This window comes from Ixodes scapularis, unplaced genomic scaffold (genome assembly GCF_016920785.2).
Source record: "Ixodes scapularis isolate PalLabHiFi unplaced genomic scaffold, ASM1692078v2 PGA_scaffold3__209_contigs__length_174095766, whole genome shotgun sequence".
NCBI lineage: Eukaryota > Metazoa > Arthropoda > Arachnida > Ixodida > Ixodidae > Ixodes > Ixodes scapularis.
This window is the reverse complement of record NW_024609868.1, coordinates 40,434,349-40,443,002: the sequence shown is the minus strand read 5'-3', so window position 1 is coordinate 40,443,002 and position 8,654 is coordinate 40,434,349.

The window sequence follows — 8,654 nt, the reverse complement described above, 5'->3', positions numbered from 1 at the left end:
GCTTCGCGCCAATTCACGGAGAGCTGGAAACGGTCGTTGCCGGAGAGTCGCAAGCGTCATGCTGCTCGTTTGATTTCCTTCGGGTGAGTAATCCTGCCATATTGACGCTTTTGTTTTGGGTGCATTGCGGGTGGGAATAACGAGCCATCAATATTTTCACGCTGGCTGTGAGATGCACGAGCTTTGCATGTAGAGTGAGAGTGTTCAGCTGTAGTCCGCGGACGCGGTCGCTTCCTGGATCTGCTCGTTCAGCTAGGACAAAGCGTCGCTAATCGTTTGCCCTGCCGTGAGCCGCAGGGCTGTCTTTCGCACAAAACACTTTTAGCGGGTTAGGGTGTCTTAAGCTGGTGATATCAGACCATTTTCTGTCCGACGCTTTTGTCTACTTTTCAATTTCGAACGCGCGATCGTTCTTCTCCCAGCTCGAGCTGCTAACTTTGGCAGTGCTATGCCGGCATTTTATTACCGGCAATTTCCTGGTATTTTATCCGTGAGCGTACACTGTCGGCATCGAGTACTACAAAGGATGGCATCACCCTCCCTAAGGCAAAGCCAACATAAAGGCACCCTAGCTGGGGCAGTCAGTGTTTGTAAGCTTGGCTCGCCGATTTCTTTCTCGGTGTGCACTCTAAATGCTTGAGGTTGACCGCTCGAGAGAGTTGATTGACAGAAACAATGTTGGCGATTTTGCGTTTGTTTGCCTTCACAATTCATTACAGCAATTTACACTGCAACGTTATGTTGTAGACATCGTTAGCGTTGCAGTGATTATGAACATTTTTTTCTCAAGTGGGCGTCGAGTAAAAACCCATAATGTGTGTGTATGTTTGTGAAAAGGGCAGGGGGATTGGACGAGCACAAACAAAAAGAAGAAATAAAGGTTTTTTTTTCTTCGCGTGTTCGCGTTGCGTCGGCGTCGCGGCGTCTGGGGGAAGGGTGGCGGCCAGGGAGTACATTTTTTTTTTTTTTTTGTATTTCTTTGGCGTACTGTTTTGTTCGTTATATTTTGACGGTCGTGCCGGCACAGCTACCGGCTTTTTTTTTTTTTTTCTTGGCGCCGACCATGTTTTTGTTTTTGGAGATTTTATTTATGATGTTTATTATGCTCTTTGTTTTCTGTAGCTGGCTGAATATTTTTTTTTCTGTGTCGTGCATCCGCGAAAAATATATAAACAGAAGTTTGCTTTTTTTTTTTTTTTTTTTGTCTTTTCTTTCTTATGCGCTTTAGGGCTAGTGCGTTGACTGTGGGCGTTAAATGACTGACCGTTATTAACAATCTTGTTTTCAGAGTGAGGCAATGGCAACGAACGTTGACATGAAGGGAGTCAGGCGGGGGTTCCGCTCGGATTGCTCGTGTAAAGAGCTCTACCGGGACCCTCTGCACGGTGGAACGCACCACCCTGAGTGGTGAGCCTACTGCGGCCACCCGCACACGGTTCACAACGAACTCGGTAATTATTTACTTTTTGTATTCCGGTATGTAGGTAGGCTCTATTTACGTTCTGTTGGCATATGCACTGCTTCTGAAAAAAAAAAAAAAAAAAAAATTAATGGCTTGCGGCGAAATATTTACAGAAATGTAATTTTTTATTTGATTATGTTGCTTTCTAAAACATGCGCTAGATCACTTCTGCAGCTTCGAGCCGCAAATGCAATCCATGCTTTCCAAAGCACATGGGTCTTCTAAAGTTCATCTACTACTAAATGCGTTTTCGTTTTGTCTTGGTAATACAGAAACAATTGATTCTCGTAAATTAATTAAAACTGCAGTCTATTCTCGTACCAAAAATTAATAGTAGCAGAAGTTGCGTCATAAGCTAATGTCACTCGCTATTTCATCGCATACAGATTGGGTTCCGAATCTTTGAACTGTTTGCACTTTATTTTCGCATTTGTTTCATATCGCCTGCTTGATAACAGGTGAAAGCGCTTCATTACCTTTATTCTAATTCCCACCCTCTGTATCTAAAGGAAAACAATATGATCTTTCATTCAGCTAAAGGTGGATGCACAACTTCGGTTCCATAACACGATCGTCACCATGCTGGGAAACCTGGAGGAGGTAAAAGGGGCCTTCTGCGGAGACAACCCAACAACATTCTTGAACATTAAGACCATCCTCCGGTCTCGATTGGCCAGAAGTTCTTTCATCACCTATGGTATGTGAAAAAGCGAATGCAAAAATAGAAATCTAAGTTTGACGCTGACGCAATCTTTTTTTTTTTTTTTTTTTTTTTTTTAAATTGCTGCTTGCAGGACGATTTTACCCCTGACGAAAAAGTTCCAAGACCCAAGATTTTCTTCGGTTCGGAGAAAGGGATCGTTTCTGGGAACTGGTCAGTGAAACTCTCCGCTAGCACGACTATGGAGGGGGCACTAGTCATGTGCTTATGGGTGTATTACATAACGGGACTTTCCTACCCCGTGGCATGTGGACAAACCCTTGAACTCCTCTAGGGTCTGCTCGTTGAAAATAAAGTGTTTCGATTCAGTTTATGTCGGAGAAGCTCATAAAATCGCTTATGGCCGTTCAAAAACAACAAAAATTCTGAGCTTCTGCTGATGGCAAGAGACGCCGAATAATTAGTTTTTAATGCTATGAAGTAGGTAACTACGCTCTAAAAAAAGCACAGGAATCTACTTTCCCGAGCCAGCACTTGGAAAGTCAATCACCGTAACTCACGGAAGCAGCTCAGCGAATCGCGATGCCGAAACATAAGATTAGACCAAAAAAGCCAGTCCGAGTTGTGACATTAACCAATGCAAAACATCACGCTTGTTGTGCTTAATGTCGCAACTCATTTTTTTGGTATAATCATATGTTTCGGCATCTGCATTCGCTGAGCTGCCTCCGAGAGTTATGGTGATGGTCTTTCCAAGTGTTGTGCGGGAAAGCAGACGCACGGGCTTTTTTTTAGAATGCACTTTTCTTTTTGTGTTATCCGCTAAAAAAAGTTTTTTTTTTCCAGCACGATTGTATTGTTGTTGTTTATGATAGGCAAAATGAGTCACTCTGCAGCACGAAATTTTTTGTGTGATAGCTTCCAAGAAACGCCGATTTCTGGCGTCGTTCTAAGTCTTTTTTTATTCGTAAAAGCTACCAGAACATCGCTATAGAATTATTATTTTGATGAAGACATATATAATATTTTCTTGTGTCATGGCAAATAAAACAGTGTTTACTCTTAAAGATTGTTACTGTTTTCTTTAACACATTGATTCCGTTTATCAAACAAGATATACAGATCAAATTTCAATTCTGCTACGCAGCACAAAATAACTTTGGTTAAACCATATCAGCAAAAGTGCGAGAAGTGCAGTGCAGCATGTCAGCTTACACTCAAAACACGAAGGAGCAGAAATTGTACGATACAATAACAGAGGTAACTTAAAGCCGGGGTCACGCTGCTTATACATCATACAAAATACATTCTGCAGACATGTTCCAATGCGAGTTACCGCGACATCCGTGCTTTGTATGCCACGTGACAAAGTAACCTCTTGATTGGTTACCTCGTGGCGTACGAAGCGCGGATGTCGAGGCGACTCGTTTCGGAACATGTCTGCAGAATGTATTTTGTATAAAGTATAAGCAGCGTGACCCCGACTTAAGGGGGACTATGCCCCTGCATTTTAAGCGGGCCACCGTCCCTCCGAATTTAAGGAAGAAAATATCTAAAAACTGTCCCTCTTAATTAAGGGACTCTGACCTCAAATTTAAGGGAGACGCCGCCTCGCTTACTTTAAGAGGGGTGGTGTCTCACTTAATAAGAGGGGAGCATCTCCATGTAATATTAAGAGGTCTGTCGCCCCCCTTAAAGTTAAGTGGGAAAAAATCGAAGAAATGTCCCTCTTACTAAGTGGGACCGGGCTTAGAGTGCAGAAGTAGCTGTTACATATTCAGATGTGTCATCATTTGATATTCGCTCGCTAAGGTAGCCCCTTAGCCAGGCCGATTCATTACTATCAAATGACTGGGAACGAAGTTTGTAAAATAACAAGTCATGATTCCCAGCGTCAAATGTCTTTCTGAAATGTAAAAATAAACAAACAAAGGTGAATAACCTTTACAAGTGCAGTGCTACAGGATGCTCCGGTACGAAAGCCGTCTCTCATAGACGGTGACTCTTGAACATTGTCAATTTTCTAATAAGAAAATTGACAACGTTCAAGTGAGAAACGAGGCTGCTATAAATTACGTCTTTGATGAGTTTTGCAGCCTACGGACGTTAAAGAAATAGGTCTATAATTTTCCACACAGTTCTTGACTCTGGATTTGTGTATTGGCACTACATCGCCATTTTCCAATCGGATGAAGCTTTTGATCGTCTAAGCATTTGTTAAAAAGTACGCATAGATAGTTTGCCAACTCATCGAAACAGCTCTTCAATATCATTGGAGAAGTGTTAACTGGTCCGGTTGATTTCTGCGCATCAAGTTCTCGTAATGGCTTAGCTATTCCATCGTAAGTTATTTCTATTGGTGGACAGAACACGATGAATCACCGCTTGCACGTTAGGATAATAGCATGAGGCAGCAGGTTTAGAAAAAAAAAAAAAAAACATTAAAAATACTCATCGCACTTTTCTTTGTTCATCCATGATAGGTTGACCACTAAATCCTTCTTATTTGCTTTAACGAATTTCCAGAATTTTTTAGGGTTAATTTTTAATTTGGCATCTAATTCCTTGTAATATTTGAATTTCGATTCCTTTATTGAAGTTTTAAAAAGAATAACCTTTTTCAGGCTCGCCTTGGTGGATGTTTCCCCCTTATTTGTAAATCGAAGGTACGCTCGTCATTTTCATTTACTACACTTTCTCACTTTCCTTGTTACCCAAGGCTTGCTTATAGATTCCGAAGATTGTATTGCGGGAGTTTTGTTTTGAATAAGTTTCGCGGTGCATCAGTGCTGGCATGGTCATATATCTGACTGCTCTAAAACAACTCGGAAAAAAAAAGTGGCAAGTTCACTTCTTATACTTTCATTTATCATAATAAAACACTTTCCTTCCTTGACACTTTCGTTGCTTTATCTTCGAATAAACTAATGTCGCGCTGTCACAATCTATGATCGGAAATTCCAGGCAACACACAGACATCGTCACACCTAACACTCTGCAGTTTCTTCCACTGTCTTTTTACAGAGTGTTTCACCCAACGGGTACATGAATTCCGCATGGCTTTCATCAACAAAGACTGATAAAGACAATAAAGACAAAGGTGATCGAGGCTCTGGGAGGTTGCAACGGAAACAAAGTGATCGGTTTATGTCAATGGACGTAAAGTATATTTACTACTCGTTGGAGAGGAGTCATGCATTGGAGTTAGATTTGGCTAACTCTCAATCTAAAACGGGCTTGGCAGTGATCACTTTTCTTTCTCTTTTAGACCTATATCTCCAAGCAGCTGTAGTAGAATACAGCGACCAGAAATACATACAGAAAGATGGAGTACGTTTAGGATCGTCCGTGGCTCCAATACTGGAAGAAATTTATCTTAACGCATTAGATGGTACAATAGGGAGTTTTCGTAGACCGCGTTTCTCCCTCCGCTAAGCCCTCCGCAACGAAGCAGCCGCTACTGCGGCGGCGCGCCGATGGCCTTGACTGCAGAGTTCCGGCTAGCGTAGCTGGTTGCGGAGAGCGTTGCGGGACAGCGGAAACGATCTACGAAAACTCCCTAATAACTGACAACGTAAACGAAAGCGTCTTCAGTGGTCGCTTAGTAAGACGGAATGCAGATCCTATTCTCGTTTGCTTATTCCGCGATAGCAAAGCACAGGCCTTGAAAAAAAAAAAAAAAAAATGACGAGAACAGCCACCGCAGAACAGCCAGAGGATATATCCCTCCGCCACCTCCGTATCCAATAGCGTCCCATCGTTTCCGTGACGTCGCGGCCAACGGGCGAGGAGGGTCTTGCCTTTTTTACATACTTATATTTGCTTTATCTTTCGACTTTGACTTAGCATTGTAAATGCCACGAGAGGGAGATTAGAGTTTTCCCCCTTTGATGGAAACAAATACGACTTTCGGGGATTAGCTTTCCCCTCCGATGGATACAAAGACTGCTTTCGGAGACAAGTTGGAATCCATTGAAGCGGAACAAGGAGCGTTTCCAGTGAACTCTTCTTTCGACTGCGGAGAGATTTGAAACGGGCGCATCACACTTGTGGGAGGAGCTTCTCCTACCTTCTTGGCTTGTTGGATGTCGAAGGAGGTCTTTGTTGGGAACACGGGAGATAAAATGATAAGGCTCTTTTAAGTAGAGTTGTCACGTAAAATCTGTTAAAGCCGAAGTTGTCAACTCTTTATTAGGGCTGGGCGTCGATTAAACATTTTAACCCGATTAATCGCCTCCCTTTAATCGATTCATTAATCGATTTATCGGTTGTGTTGATTTTTATAATATATTGAAAAGAATGCAACCACCTTGCTTGCCTTTGAAGACTTATTTTATACTCTGGTACACGCCACAAAGGACGTTTACAATTGATGATACATATAGTTCAACCTAGAGCCACTAAATGAGCTGCGCTTAGAGTATCGGCACTCCGTTCCCCGGCATTGTTGTGGGCGCCGCCATTTAGGCTCGTGCCGATCGTCAGGATTCAAAAGTGCGACATCCTCAGCATTATATTCGGTGTTAGGAAGGTCACGCAATATTGATTTGCTGTGTCACGAACTGTTTAAACATTTGTGGATGGCGGAAAGGCGTTTCCTGTGATTTCAGATAAAGCTTCAGATAACTGGCAACCATGATTTCAAGACACAATATTACCATGTGTCGTTACTTTTAGTTTGGACAGGACGACCTGCCCAAACTTTTTGTTTGGGCAGGTCGTCCAGGATAGAGCCGTGCGTGCGTTTAATCGACCTCTTTTTGGGTACCGATTAAAAAACCGCTTAATCGGCTAAAAAATTGATCGCGATTAAAGCCTTAATCGATTAATCGGAAGGTTAATCGATCAATTGCCCAGCCCTACTCTTTATTGATGAAATCCATGCGGAATTCATGTACCCATTGGATGAATCGCTCTGTAAAAAGGCAATGGAAGAGACTGGAGAGTGCTCTGGGGTATGAAGGTTTTTTTTTAAAAGACAACTAGAACTTTATCTTACAGATGAACGGAAAGCATATAAAGAACAAAGAAATAATGTTTGCAGTTTTTTTTTTTTTTTTTTCATAAAATCTGTCACAATGTAAAGGCCTACGCCAAAAAGTTTGGAATTGATGTTATCTATGTTAGATTATAATCTGAATACCGTCTGACTCTGCTCCGCATCTTCGGCACAGACCAGAAAGTGTGGCCCTGCAAGGCTCACTTGTTTGCAAAAACACTCTTGCCAGAAAGCGCGTTGATGCCCAGACGTTCGCGCCGTTTTCTCACGACGCGCTGCATGCACAAGCAAGAATATTTTCTATCAAATTCATGGCTAGCACTGGGCGTGAACCTTCGTTAGTGTACATTTTGCTTCACCGAATTTGATTTTTTCAGCAAGAACAAATCGCAATGACCACCACATATTTAGTGCTCTGTCTGGTGCTATGTTAGTGCGATATATCGTCACTTGCAATACAAGCCATGTTAATGAAGAAGTTCAGTTTCGTGGGGAAGTGCGATGTTCCACAAACACTAGCAAAAGTAAATGTCCAAATTATAAGGTTGTGCAGTATATATAGCAGTCTCGCGATGATATATGGCGGCCTAATAAATGTTATAGCGGATGCCTGATAAGGCACAGAGCTGTAAAGTGAGGGCCCAAAGCAAGTGCACGTAAAACTGAACATAACATTGGCCTTTCGAGGGAGTATTTCGCGAAGATTGGAGTTCATACAAGCTGATTCCATTATCTGATTTATTTATAATAAGATTACAAGAATCTTCGTCTGCTATTCGCGCTATTGATGTGCAATTGGAAATATCATTGCATCTCTATGTATTCCTTTCTGCAGTAAAGCATGGTGTATCGGATTCTCTTAAAAAATATCATTTATTATATTCAATATAATAAATGATATTTTAGATGCGGAGCATCTCTTGCTCGGGTCTATGTCCCACGGCGTCGTAGTCCGCACTCACACTACGCATGCGCAACTCTCCTCTTTCCCTCTCTCCAACAGCTGCGCGTTACTCCCTCCGCTCTCTCTTTCTACCAGCTGCGTGCACTTCGCGTGCGTTCGCTTCTACTCACACCGCGCGCGCGTGCGCAACTCTCCTCCTCTAGTCTCTCCTTCAAGTGTGAATATAAGCAGCGGTAGCGCGCTGCGCGCGTTCAGTTCACCGCTGTTGACTCGTTGACTCCACTCCGTTCTTCCGATGAAGTGTGATGGAAGCAACAGTCCCGTCAGTTAGTGGGTTGGCGCAAGCAAGCGTCAGCACCACCCCACAAACTAACAGCAACGCTACGTCCACTGAAGACAAAGCTGCGCAGCGAAGGGCACGCGACGCTGAGCACAAACGCTTGAAGCGAGCGGCAGACCCTGAACTAGGGCAACGAGAAGCGGCGTCGATTCGTCAACGTCGAGCGGCGGATGCTGAACTACGACAACGTGAAGCAGCGGCGGTTTAAGAACGTCGAGCAGCAGAACCTGAGGTTCGGGACCGTGAAGTTCAACGTAAACGTACGAAGCGAGTGGCGACCGCGACTCC